The 14,551-nt window shown below is 44.5% G+C and overlaps 1 protein-coding gene across 1 annotated transcript in view; it reads right to left on the bottom strand.

Moving 5' to 3' along the window:
• Nucleotides 1-14,551, bottom strand: part of CA4 (carbonic anhydrase 4) — a 179,097-nt gene that overhangs the window by 38,047 nt on the left and 126,499 nt on the right. The window lies entirely within an intron of this gene.

Raw genomic sequence — 14,551 nt, 5'->3', positions numbered from 1 at the left:
AAAAGGGGGCTGGGCCTGACTGCCCTCTGAGGCACTCACTGGGCAGCTTGGGATTCCAGGTTGAAAGGAGTCACCCTACGGGCCAGCAAGCACTATTTGCCACTTGCCCACATAGACCCATGGGAATGGAGGCTGCAAGACACTCCAGGGTACAGTGACAAGGAGGGATTCCAAGACTCCTTGGAAGAGCCAGATCTGTGAGTGCTCCAGAACATTGGGGAGTCACCTGGCCTTCCCCCTCCAAAAGGGAAGGACAGGGAAACAATTAGAGGCAGATTGCAGGAAAGGCCTGTGGAATGTTGAGGGGGTCAGAGCCAGTTCCTTGAGGTTGAACAAGGGACTGTGGGAGCAAATGCAGATGACTGTGCCCTGGGGCCCTAGTCTCCTTCCCCCCTGCCCCCGCCCCTGGGATCTCTCTTGCCTCTAACTAGTGCAGCAGCCACACCTGTTGACCCAATGAAACCACTGCAGCTCCAGCGCCCTGTGACACGCCCCAGGAGGTCGTGAGCATCTGTGTGGTGATCGAGTTGGGAAGCAGAGTGGAGGACATAGAGGACAGTCACAGGCTTGGAAATGACACTGTGGAGGTGGTGCCATTCAGGGACGCAAAGGGCTGTGGTCCTCAGCGATGCTTCTTGTCTCCCAGCTGCAGGAAGTTACACACAGATTCAACAAGGGCTCCGAAACTCAGGTGGAATAAATAAAGAAATGAGAGTGGGTGGGGAGGGAGAGAAACAGAAAGAATTTCAAGAGGTGCCGGCAGGTCATACCTCCTCTGCTGCCCCGAGCACGTGTCCTGGACGGAATCTGAGATGCGAGGTGAGACCCTGCTGGGCCTTCAGCCAATCTTAGTTCCTGGCTGCCTATTTACATATAGGGATTTTTTCAAGCTATGAGTGGTTGGAGGGTTTTTTTTTCCTTCCTTCTTTCTTTTTTTGAGACACAGTGTCACTCTGTTGCCTGGGCTGGAGTGCCATGGTGTCAGCCTAGCTCACAGCAACCTCAAACTCCTGGGCTCAGGCGATCCTCCTGCCTCAGCCTCCCGAGTAGCTGGGACTACAGGCATGCGCCACCATGCCTGGCTGATTTTTTTTATAAATTTTTAGTTGTCCAACTAATATCTTTCTATTTTTAGTAGAGACAGGGTCTCGCTCTTGCTCAGGCTGATCTCGAACTCCTGAGCTCAAACGATCTGCCTGCCTCAGTTTCCCAGAGTGCTAGGATTACAGGCGTGAACCACCGCACCTGGCCTAGAGGGTTGTTTTTAAATGTAATTTCTGACTTTTGTGCTTTCTTTAGAACTTAACCTTTATGAAGAAACATGATCTATTTCAAACCTTTACAGCAATGCTGTTGTCACTGCAGAGGCAGGTTGCTGATAGCTCTAATGATGCTTTTATTTTTCTTCTTTTTCTGTTTGAGGCTGAAATGCTTAGCAACTAGCTCCTGGTTAGCTTAGAAACACAGAAGCTGCACACAGCTGCCGTCATCACCAAGCGTGCACAGTGGAGAGTGACTATCCAGCCCGAGGAGGCAGGGAGGGCCATGGAAAGAGACTTGACACCAGGCAGACCTGAGTCACAATGCTGGCTCTGCTGCTGCTAGCTGGGTGGCTTCAGGCAAGTCGTTCAACTTCTCTGAGCCTGACACCACCCACGCTGGGGCTTCTCTTTCTATCTTCCCTTCTGGGAGGTGTCCTTAGGCCCTGCTGCTCCCAGGACCAGGCTAAGGCTGCATCTTGTTCTCTCTGAGCCTCTGTTCACTTCTATTTTAGGATGTCTCCTCTGACCTTTGCCACATCATCCCTGAATTTGAGGCCTGAAGTATGACCAGATTAATCAAATCCTGCTTGAAAACATGAGCCCATTCAATGGTGATTCATTCTAGCCAAAGACCTTTTTATGGGGACATTTTAATTAATTTTATTAATATATATATTTATTTATTTATTTTAGAGACAGGGTCTTGCTGTGTTGCCCACGTTGGAGTGCAGTGGCATCATCATAGCTCACTGCAGCCTCCAACTCCTGGGCTCAAGCAATCTTCCTGCCTCAGTTTCTGAGTAGCCAAGACTACAGGCATGCACCACCATTTTTTTTTTTTTTTTTTTTTACAGTTTTTGTAGACACAGGGTCTCACTATGTTGCCCAGGCTGGTCTCAAACTCCTGGCCTCAAGTGATCCTCTCACCTTGGCTTCCCAAAGTGCTGGTGCTGGGATTACAGGTGTGAGCTATCACACCAGGCCTTATGGGGACATTTGAATTAGAATTTCCTTGACTGTTTAAATGAATTAGATGACTGGCATTTTTAGTACATAGGACTAGCGTTCCATTACTTAGATATTCTTTAAAGTTTTTCAAATTGTTATATAATTTCCTCCCTAAAGTTTTGGAATAGCATTTCTATGGACTACCCAGGAGCACTTTGTAAGAGACTGGTGTGACTACTTAGGCAAAGCCAGGATACAGTGTGGTTTGAAATATTGGCTGAGGAAGGAAGTAGGATTAGATATATAGCTACTTTTAGAAGGGAACCAAACCTTAGCATTTAATAAATAAGCGTGTGCCAAATGATAATCTTTTATGATATCTATCTTATACCAAACCCCAAGACATTTATTTTTTTGTTTTATTTTATTTTATTTTGAGACAGAGTCTCGCTTTGTTGCCCAGGCTAGAGTGAGTGCCGTGGCGTCAGCCTACCTCACAGCAACCTCAATCTCCTGGGCTCAAGCGATCCTGCTGCCTCAGCCTCCCATGTAGCTGGGACTACAGGCATGCGTCACCATGCCCAGCTAATTTTTTCTATATATATTAGTTGCCCAATTATTTCTTTCTATTTATAGTAGAGATGGGGTGTCACTCTTGCTCAGGCTGGTTTTGAACTCCTGACATCGAGCAATCTGCCCACCTCGAGCCTCCCAGAGTGCTAGGGTTACAGACATGAGCCACCGCACCCGGCCACTCCAAGACATTTAAAAACACGTATATGGCAATGGATGGATGTCAGGTTTTCTTTCCAGAAAGAATTTGCCACCTCAGTCCCTCATGTGTCTGAAACATTATTTATGTAGATGAGGGTGAGGCCTGAATTACCCGTGTCAGCCTGTCTACATCCCTGGAAATCAGCCTTTCTCACCTGGGCTCCAGCAAAGCCTCCCCACACTAGCTGGCCTCCTGGGAAAACAGGCACTCGGGCAGCAGGAGGCAGGCAGGTGCTTCAGCAAGCAGCCGAGTAATTCAAGGAAGCCGCATCCTGGGATGCTGGACAGTTCTCGATGGCAGTCTGCACGCTCTGCCGATGAAGGCTTCCGTTCGCTTGGTTGTCATCTGGTCTGGGTGGACCAGCCACTCTGTGGTACAGATTGATCACTGATATTAAAATTCTCTTAAAATTAAGCTTCTAAATCTCACACATTTCTCTTAAAAATTAACAGTCTTTAACTGTTAATAAACAGTTAATGAACCAATCTGAGTTGACATGGGAACAGGTGGAGCTAGGTGAAAGGTGAACCCCCCCCACACACCCTGCAATAGAAACAAACAAACAAACAAAAAACAGCTTTCAAGGATGTTATGGCCCCTTAAGATTTTAGATCATGTCAGCATAAGGCAATGTCAACAGAAGGCTATTTCCATGTTGAATGCGGCTCCCAACCTTGTTCTTCATTCTTTCCTAATTACTATGCCTTTATGCCACTGCTGCTGAGAACAAATATTTAATTATATTCAACCATTATATATATATATATATATATATATATATATATGATGCGAGAGAGAAAAAACAAAGAGCATTCAGTTGTTTGCATGCTGTATTTTCTTTTTATAGATTAAATAAAAGTCCTCTGTGCTGGGGACAGTATACCCGAATAGTCTGAATGATGTGGACAATAATCAAGCCTTAGGCAGGCTGGTAGCAATGAACTAACAGTAGAGTTTGTACAGGGCTTTACAGTTCCACAAATTGTTATACTTCTCATATTTCTCAAACTAAAAAAAAGGCAGCTCAGCTCCAAACTCAGTCTATGAGTAACACTCCCAGGGCCCCCGGTGAAGCGTCACCTTTCAGCCTGTTTCTGTGCCATGGGCAGAAGGAAAGTACACGCTACCTCAGCTCATTAGGTGTGTACGAAATAGAACTGTTATAAAGATTAAATGAGGCTGGGTGCAGTGGCTCACGCCTGTAATCCTAGCACTCTGGGAGGCCGAGGCAGGAGGATCATTCAAGGTCAGGAGTTGGAAACCAGCCTGAGCAAGAGCGAGACCCTGTCTCTACTAAAAATAGAAAGAAATTAGTTGGCCAACTAAAAATATATATAGAAAAAATTAGCCAGGCATGGTGGCGCATGCCTGTAGTCCCAGCTACTCGGGAGGCTGAGGCAGGAGGATTGCTTGAGCCCAGGAGATTGAGGTTGCTGTGAGCTAGGCTCTCTAGCCCAGGCAATAGAGTGAGACTCTGTCTCAAAAAAAAAAAAAAAAAAGATTAAATGAGCCACACAGTATTAAGCACTATTAATCCTGGCCTCTACCCACAAGATTAAATCCTGGGATGGCCAGTCGATGGCATAGCTGGGTTGAGCGCTGGGAGCCGGGAGTAGATGAGGTCCCTGCCCTATGGCAGGTGGGAGGACAGATACAAGCACCATAAAACACAGGAGCCGTGGATTAGTAATGAGCGTGTGGGAACCCGGAAGATGTACTTAATTTTGCTTGAGAGAGAGGAAACGTTACAGAAAGTGTCACTGAAAGAAATGAAAATTGAACCAAGACTTAGAGGAACAGGCATTTGCCAACCCAGCGAGGGTTCTGCCCATTTCGCAGAAACAGGCTGAAGGGCGATGCGTGGCCGCGGTAACGGATTCCAGGAACAGGAAATAGGGCACAGGAAGGGTGGGGAGATTGTGAAAGCCCCACATGTACCGAATGGGTGGCTGGGGAAGGGAACAGCACAGGGTGGGCTCTGTGTGACATGCCAGGTATGGGACAACTTAAAAAAAAAAAATCACATCCTGCATAACAAATTGAATGTAACTCTATGGCTGATATAATAATTAAAGTGCAAAGATTTAGATTCTCTACATTCTACGGGAAACTCTGTCCTCTTTCTTAATACTATTGAGAAAATCAGCTAGAGATGAGTCATCCTCAAAGGGAAATGTCATAACTAACTAAAAAAACCTAGCCTAGGATTTAAAAAAACTATGGTACATCCAGCTTGTGCCTGTAGTTCCAGCTACTTGGGAGGCTGAGGCAAGAGGATGGCTTGAGCCCAGGAGTTTGAGGCCAGCCTGGGTAACATAGCGAGATGCCTTTCTCAAGAAAAACAAAAAAAAACAACACACCAAACTATAGTACATCCAGACAAAAGAATATTACTCAGCACTAAAACAAATTGAGCTATCAAGCCATGAAAAGACATGGAGGAAACTTTAATTCATATTACTAAGTGAAAGAAGCCAATCTGAAAAGGCTATGGTTCATATTATAGGACATTCTGGAAAAGGCAAACTCTGAAGACAGTACAAAGAGCAGTCAGGGGTTAGAGGGCAAGAGGGATGAATAGCACAGAGGATGTTTAGGGCAGTGAAAATAGTCTGTGTGTTGCTATAATATGTCATTATACCTTTGTCCAAACCCATAAATGTACAACACCAAGAGTGAACCTTAATGACAATTCTGGCCTTCGGGTGATAGTGGCACGTCAGTGTAGGCTCCACAATTGTAACAGATGTGCCAATGTGATGGGGGACATTGACAGTGCAGAGGCTGTGCACGTGTGGGGGCAGTGGGTGTATGGGATATTTCTGTGCCTTCCACTCAATTTTGCTGTGAACTTAAAACAGCTCTAAAAATAGAGTCAAAAAAAACCCCACAAAACTCAGCCTACCACTCTACCACTTATGACTGGGAAGAAAGCCTGAGCAGGAGATTTTATTGTCCTTCAGTTGGTAAAAGGTCCTTGTGCACATGCACATACACGTGACGGTGACAGGGACCAAATAAACACCCTTTCTGCCCTGAAATCTGGACATCATACTAATATAGATGGTCCCTGACTTAACAATTATTTGGCTTAACATTTTTTGAATTTATAATTGTGTGAAACCATTCTGTTTTTCACTTTCAGTACAGTATTCAGTAAATTACATAGGATATTCAATGCTTAATCATAAAGTAGGCTTTGTGTTAGATGATTTTGCCCAACTGTAGGCTAAAGTAAGTGTTCTAAGCATGTGAAAGGTAGGTGAGGCTAAGCCATGATGTTCTCTATGTTACGTGGACTGAATGCATTTTTTACTTATAATATTTTCAACTTAACGATGGGTTTATTGGGACATCACCCCATCATAAGTGGAGGAGCATCTTTAATCCTTTTGTAGGAAAGGGAATGAAAAATGATGCTTTGATGATTTCGATTTAATGTGCGTCCTAGTGTTTGAATGTTATGTTTCCACCTGGCCCTTGGGACTGAAGTTTCTCCTGACCCAGTCACCCCTCCAAGTCTCCAGCTCTATGATGGGCCAATAAATTAGGTGCTCTATAAAAACCTGCCAAGCAGAATCCCCTGTGCCTTTTGCATGGACAGAAATTGCTGGTATTGCCTGAATGCAACCTGGAAGTTTCTCAAAGTGCAGAAAGGAGCCATCTCTTTGCTGGGAACTTTCAATTCCCCTTGAGGACACCAGAGGGGGTGCATTCAGAGGCTGGCATGGTGCAGGACACCCAGGAAGTATTAAAGAACATTTGGATGGATGGATAGGATGACAGCCCACTACTGCTGTAAGCTCCGAGGAGCCCCCAGCAGCAGTGAGCTGATCTAGGACAAAAGAAGCCTCCTGGCTGGGCCTAGCTCAGGTGAACTGACAGCCCAGCCACACCCACAGAGGGAGACCCTGTGTGGGTCTATGTGACTAGAGAAGTGACTAGAGAAGTCCTGCCAGCAGGGCCCACTGCGATTCCCCCAGTCTCAGCCATGGCCTTTCTCCCTCTGCCTCCTGCCCATTTTTTCTTCTCCTGAACAATGTTCTCGGGCTGCCCCCTCACCTCGCCTGTGATGACACTGGCCCCCACTCCTGGCCATCGAGGATTGAGAACAGCTGATCTTATTTTTCTCTTGACAGGACGAGTTTCAGGGTTGCACTGCTCTGAAAGGGACACCAGTCTCACGGCCCCCATCACCTGCGTCTCAGCCTCAAGGCCGCACCTCCCCACCAAGCCAGTGTCTAGGGAAGCATGTGTGTGTGTGTGGGGGGGGGGGGTAAGGGATGTAGGGGGGGTGGAGATGGGTGTGGAGGAAGTGAGAGATCAGAGCAGGGGGCTGTATGAGGAAAACACCCCAATCTCTGCCTGAGACTGGCAGAAGGGCTGAGAGAGCACCACTCACGTACCTCAAGGGCCTGTCGCTGTCTCTCCAAGCAGATGTGGCCTGGTGGGCCCGGTCCATTGCCTCTGCAAACGCCGGTCTGGAGCACATGGGCCAGGCGCTGTGCTAAACATGCAGGACGAAGGGCACAGATATGAATCCCCGAGGAGATCACGCTCGGTCAGGGAGGTGTCTGTCAGGACACAGCCTGGATTATATAGTTCCAGTTAAAAAATTCAAAACCCAGGAGAAAGTCAAGAAAGACCTCACCAGACGAAGTCACCTTTGAGCTGCACTCAGAGGATGAGAACCACTTCCTAGGAAGACGCTTACCAGGATCTGTGCGAGAATTATATGAAAATTACAAAGCTTTACTGACAGAAACAAGCAGACCTGAATAAGTGGAGAGCCATTATACTCCTAGAAAGGAGATGGTCACGCTCCTTCAGTTTATCTACAAATCCCAGTCTAAACTCCAATAGGATTTACTTATGGAATTTGACGAACTCGCTGTAAAATCCCTTTAAAATAGGATGTCACCAGGCAAAAATGGGTGCAAGGACAAAGGAAACCACATGGGCAAAAGGCACTAGAGAGGTCATGCCAGGCCCGCACAGATGAAGTAGAGGGGCCTTTTGGGAACAGAGGCTGAGAACACACTGTGAAGGGCCGTAAGTGCCACCCTGAGCCACGTGTGGCACAATTAGTGCCATGTTTAAAAGAAATCTACAAGGTCTCGATCCACTAGAGAAGGGCGATCCCCAGGTTAGGACTCTCTGCCCGAGGTGCTAGGGCGCCATGGGGCATTTCACTGGGGGAGCAAACTGGTCAGATCTACATGTTCAGGAACATCACCCCTGGTAGCAATAGGGCCACACAATAATGACTTTCTCAAAGCCCCAAGGGATCCTGGAGGGGCTTCACAGGGCTGCAGTGAACGAGGGGGGCAGGGGAAGTGTTTGGGACTCCATAGCCCATCCCTGATTGCAAAGTATTTTCTTTTGTCCATTTAAAAATGTATCTACAGATATTAAGAAGAAAGGTTGAAAACTACTGCCAAAGAAACAGATTGGAGTGGGTGAGACTAAATACAAAAATCCAGGGAGATTTATTTATTTATTTTGTTTTACACTTGAAGCAGTTTGGGAAAAAAAATCCAGGGAGATTTAGCAAAATGCAGTAGCCTGAAGGCCTAGGAAGGGCTTCTGAGAACAGAGAGGAAGGGTCGGATGGAAGAAAGGCAGATTTGGCAAAATTCAGTAACCAATCCAATATGGGGAGTGAAGAAAAAAAGGAGTAAAACCAGGGAGGTGGTGGTGATGACAGCTACCGACGACTGAAAATTTACTAAGAGCCAGGCACTGTGCTACAGGCTTATTTATAGTGTCTCATTCAGTCCTTGCAAAAAAAAAAAAAAAAAAAAAAGCTTTAAACAGATATTATTTCCACTTACCGATGAGGAAACTAAGGCTTCAGGGAATAGAGACACTTGTCAAAGCCCCACAGGGCCACAGTGTCAGAGGCTGACTGTGAACCCAGGTCTGACTCTAAGCTGTGCTGTACAAGCAGGAAATGAGAAGTAGGGGACAGGGGAGAGTGGATACCTGCCACCCCAAATGTGGACAAGTGGTTTTAGGGCTAGATCTATGCATATGCCAGACATCATAAAAAGATTAAAGCCGTGCAGCCCTGGATAATGATTAAGCAAAATAAACGTGTGCTTAGGGCACCAAGGGCAGGGGACACCACAGAGCCCATCCTCTATCCCCCACCCCTACTCCAGCTATCATGCCCTTAACTTTTTTACTGCTATACTGGGCTTTAGTTGGAATTTTTTTTTTTTTTTTTTTGCTGTCTTTATCTGCCATCTTCAACTTTAATCTACAAAAGATTAAAAAGAATTTTCTTTGGCATGGTGAGTGAGTAAAGTTTAAAACTTTGAAGGTGTCCTCAGATATCACCTTTGTTTCTGTCTCAAGGCAGGAGAGTTTTGCTTACCTTCATTGCAAACACAGCTGCCTGTTCCGGCTAGTGTTTCACTCATCAGCTGATGTGTAAGAGTCCTTTTAAACTCTTTATTTCAAGCAGTGGAAAGGTCCAGGACATATCCTTCTTGGGCTGTGCTTAGGGCATCACTTGGCCTTTATCCAGCGTTAAAGACATGACAGAACATTTCCAGCTCCCTGAAAGTGTCCTCATGCCTCTTCGCCATCAACCCCCTCCCCTCTCCCTTGGCTTCTGTCCCCACAGTTCTGTCTTTGCTTGGACATCATATGAATGCAATCACACCGTAGATGGTCTTTTGTGTCTAGCTTCTCTTCTTTAGCATAATGCTCTGGATTAACCCGTGCTTTTGCTTATATCAGTGGTTTGTTTCTTTCGACCGATAAGAAGTATTCCATTGCACGGATCTGCCACAATTTGTTTATCCATTTACCAGTTGATGGACATACCTGTGTTTCCACTTTCTTGTTTTTATGAAGAAAGCTGATACGAACTTTTGTAGAGAAGGCTTTGTGTGAACACACATTTTCATTTCTCTTAGCTAAAAACCTAGGACTATGCTGTTGCGTTGCATGATAAATATATGTTTCATTCTATGAGAAGCTGCCAAGCTGTTTTCCAAAGTGGTTGAATCATTGTGCATTCCCAGGAGCAATATGTGAGATATCCAGTTGCTTTGCCTCTGTGTCAGTATTTGGTATTGTCCTATTTAATTCTGGTCATTTTAGTAGACAGGAGGTCATGCTAAATTGTGATTCTAATTTGCATTTCCCTAATGGCTGGTAATGCTCAGTGTCTCTTGTGTGCATTTGCCATCTGTATATATTCTCTGGTGATAAAATTCCTTATCTGATATGTCTTTTTCAAATATTTTTTCTAGTTTGTGGCTTGTCTTTAAAAGAACACAAGTTTAGGGTTTTGTGGGTGAAGTCCAATGTATCAGATTTTTGTGATTTGCGGATGTCTTAAGAAATGTTTGCCTGACTCAAGGTCACAAAGACTTTTTTCTTATTTTTTCTAGACTTTTACAGTGTTTGCTTTTAGATTTAGCTCTATGAACAACTTCAAGTTATTATTACTATTACTTGAATAGGGAAGTCCAATTTTCCAATCAGCTTTTGTTGAAGCGACTATTGAGCTACATTGGCTTCTTTGTTGAAAACAACTGACTGTACAGGTTGTGGGTCTGCTTCTGGGCTCTACTCTGTTTCATTATGTTATATATCTATTCACACATCAATACCATATTGTCTTGTTCATTGTATTCTATTGAATGTGTTGAAACAGAGTATGAATTCTCCAAATTTTCCTTTTTTTTTTTTTAAGATTTGATTATTCTATAGACTTTGCATTTCCTTTACATTTTATAGTCATCTTGCCAGTTTCAACAGAAAAATCTTCTAGGATTTTGATAAGGATTGTATTGTTCTGTGTCAATTTGGGGAGAATTGACATCTTAATATGGAATCATCTGATCTATATTCTGTTTCTTTCTTTTCTTTTCCTTCCTTCCTTTGTTTCTCTCTCTCTCCTCCTCCCCTCCCCTCTCTTCCCCTCCCTCCCTCCCTCCCTCCCTTCCTGACTTCCTTCCTTCCTCCCTTCCTTTCCTTTTCTTCTTCATCAGTCTGCCTGGAGATTTGTCAATTTTACTGATATTTTTCAAAAAACTAGTTTTTGGTTTTATTTTTATATTTTTGGTTTCATTGATTTCTGCTTTTAGCTGTTTATTTTTTCCTTCCTTCTGCTTACTTTGGGTTTAATTTGCTTTCCTTTTACTAGTCTCTTAATGAGGAAACTTATTTTTGTGAGATTTTTCTTTTCTCTAATTTAGCAGTGTTTGTCAACATCAGCACTGCTCACATTTGGGGCTAGACAATTCTTTGATGTGGTGGCGGTCCTATGTATTATACGATGTCTAGCAGCATTCCTGGCCTGTAACACTAGATATCAGTGACACCCCTCCTCAGCTGTAACAACCCAAAGTGTCTTCAGACAGTGCCAAATGTCTTGGGGTTGGGAGGATTGTTCTTGGTTGAGAACCACTGCTATATTAGGCACTTAATACTATAAACTTCAGCTGTGTCCCAAAAATTTTGACATGTTTTTCATTTAGCTAAACAGTATTTCTTAAGTTTCTTAAGTTTCCTTTGTGATTTCCTCTTTGGCCCATATATTAGTACTTTATTGCTTTAAAAATTTTTATTTTATTGGGGCTTTTTCTTTTCTTTTTTTAAAGAGACAGGGTCTTCCTATGTTGTCTGGGTTGGCCTTGAATTCCTGGGCTCAAGTGATCCTCTCACCTCAGCCTCCCGAGTAGCTGAGACTACGGGTGTGTGCCATCATGCCCTGCTGACCCATACATCATTTTGAAGTGTATTTTTAGTTTCCAAATACTTGGGAATTTTCCAGAAATATTTCTTTGATTGATTTCTAATTTAATTCTTTTATGGTCTGAGAATATGCTTTTTATGGTTTGTATGGTTTTTTGTATGGTTTCAGTATGCTTTGTATGGTTTCAGTTTTTTAAAATTTGTTGATATTTTGTTGTGTTTTATGGTCCTGTATATGGTCTATTTTGGGGAATGTTAAGTGTGTACTTGAGAATAATGTCTATCCTGGTATTCTTGGGTGAAGCTGTCTATAAATGTTAATTGGTTCAAATGAGTTGATAGTGTTGTTCAAGTCTTTTATATTCTTACCCTTAACTTTTCTCTCTACCGTCTTCATCAATTACTGAGAAGGAATCTCCAACCATAATTGCGGATTTGTCTATTCCTCCTTTTGGGTCTGCTTTTTGCTTTATGTGTTTTCAAACTATTGCCAACACCTACACATTTAAGATAGTTATGCCTTCTTGATGAACTGATACTTGTGTCTTAATATATTGTCCTTTTGCATCCTAGTATTGTTTCTTGTTTTAAAATCTACTTTGTCTCATAGTAATATTACTACTCCAGCTTTCTTTTGGTTAGTGTTTGCATGGTATATATTTGTCCATATTTTAATTTTTAACCATCTGTGTCTTTATATTAATACTTAACATGGATTTCTTGTAGATACCAGTTGGTTCTTGCTTTTGTTATACAATATGACAATACCTGTCTTTTATTTAGGTGTTTAGAAACCATTTACATTTGTTACAATTGTTGATATAGATGAGTTTGTCTGTCACTTTGCTATTTCTTTTTATTTATCCCATTTGCTTGTTTTTTTCCTCTTTTCTTGCCTTCTTTGGGCTTGAGTAGCTTCTGACCCCACTTTACCTTCATTATTGTTATTATTTTCATATATTTAATTCTACATATGCTACAACCCCCCAATGTACTGTTATGTTTGCTTTAAACAATTATCATTTAAAAAGATTCAAAAATGGAAAAAATGTTTTTTCTAATTTGCCTGTATGTTTATAGTTTCTGGTGCTCTTTTGTGTAGATCCAATTTCCATCATTTTCCTTTTGCCTGAACAACTTTATTTAACATTTCTTGTAGTGTATATCTGCTAGTGAAGAATTTTCATGGCTTTTGTCTAAAGAGTCTTTATTTTGTCCTCATATTTAAGGGATCGGGAAGTAAAGTTGGGGTCTCAGTTCCTCTCCCCTGCTCCTCCTTGAGCAGAGTTCCTGTAGGTATCTGCCTTGTGGCAGGTAGAGGTGAGTTAAGAAGTTTGTGAGAAGCCCAGGGCTCCACTCCCACTTCACTTGGAACCTTTCGTGGCTTCTTGGAGATTCTGGTTGGGCAGTTCCAACTCCTTTGATCTCTGTGTGTCCTAGAGAATATAAATTGGGAAACCTATGTGGATTTGTAAATGGGAGAGAGTGTGAGAAAAAGAAAAATGTGGGGCTGTGGGCAGGAGGGTGTGTTCAGGAAACAACGGTGACCTCTATTGTCTATGTTGTCCCAACAGTTCCGGAACTGTGGAGAATGCAGTCATTCTTTACCCCTTTTGTAGTTTGGAAGTTCTTCCTGAAGTCTAACTGTAGATCGTACTGTCATTGTCTAGAGTTGGAGGATGGATATAATTTCACGACTATGATATGACATGCAGAGAATTGGAAACCAATTAGTTGGCTCCACCCCATGGGAACCTCAGGCCTCCTTCATTTTGACTAGCACCAGCAACCTCACTTTAACACATGAACTATTCTCTCTTAGATGCCAGAGGAGAAACGGAGGCAACCAGGTGAGAACGTGGCAGCAGTGCCTTAAAGAGGCCAGAGTAGCTACTTACCTCTCCCATGCCCTGGGGAGGGCTCCAGGTGTTAGAGTTTCAGAAAGAAGCTGAGATCTAGCAGGGCTCAACCTAATCAATCCCTGGCCTGATAAAGGGAACACCTGGCACATGTGGGGAGATTAGACTGATCTGCTGGCTCCATCATGGGAAGGGAGGAAGGCTCAAGGCAGTGGATCCTGCCCTAGTTAATAACTCCAAAGCTCCCAAAGCACAGTTAAACTTTTCATCAGGCTAACGAGGGAACTCTACCCTCCCGGGGCCATCCGAAAGTGCTCTGTGATGGTGGAATTTGGAGTCCCGGTTGGGGGCTTTCCCACAGGAGACACTCAAGCCCATCCAGTCGCCCACTTCGCCCTCAAGCTCTCGACGCTCTTTCCCACCACCTGGCGACGTCCGAGGTGCCAGCCAGCGCCCAGACTTTCTCTTCCCCTCCGGGCGGGTCAGTTTAGCCTGCCCTGTAAGGTGGGTGTGAGCCGGGCTGGAATCCCGCTCCAGGGCGCGCTGCAGCAGGGCCAGTCTCGACCTCGAGCGCCCTCTGGCGGCGCTGGAGCCTCCGCGCGCGTCTCCAGACGTGGGCATTGGTCCTGAACCCCGCTAGGCCCGCCTGGGCTCCGCTCAGCTCGCCTCGAAAGCGCTGGACAGCGCCCGCCAGGCGGCGGAGCTCTAAAAGCCTGGATTACTACCTCGTCTCTCTCCAGGTCCCGCACTGCGCCTCAGGCTGACGCGCAGGAGGCGCGAGGCAGCCCTGGGTGGCCGCTAGGACGGGTCTCGTGAGGGTCCAGAGAGAGTCAGGGTGCAGCCAAGGCGGCCGCATCAGTGTGGACTTCTAGATGCTCGGCCTGGAGCCATATCCGTCTTTTTAGTCTGCGCGGAGGCACAAGGCTCCTAAAAACAACAGCAGCATGACTTTGTGTATACCTAAAGACTGTGGTGGCATTCAAGGCCAATGA

Source organism: Microcebus murinus, chromosome 18, assembly GCF_040939455.1.
Source record: "Microcebus murinus isolate Inina chromosome 18, M.murinus_Inina_mat1.0, whole genome shotgun sequence".
Lineage (NCBI taxonomy): Eukaryota > Metazoa > Chordata > Mammalia > Primates > Cheirogaleidae > Microcebus > Microcebus murinus.
Note: the sequence above shows the minus strand (reverse complement) of the source record. Positions and strands in the feature narration are given on the sequence as shown.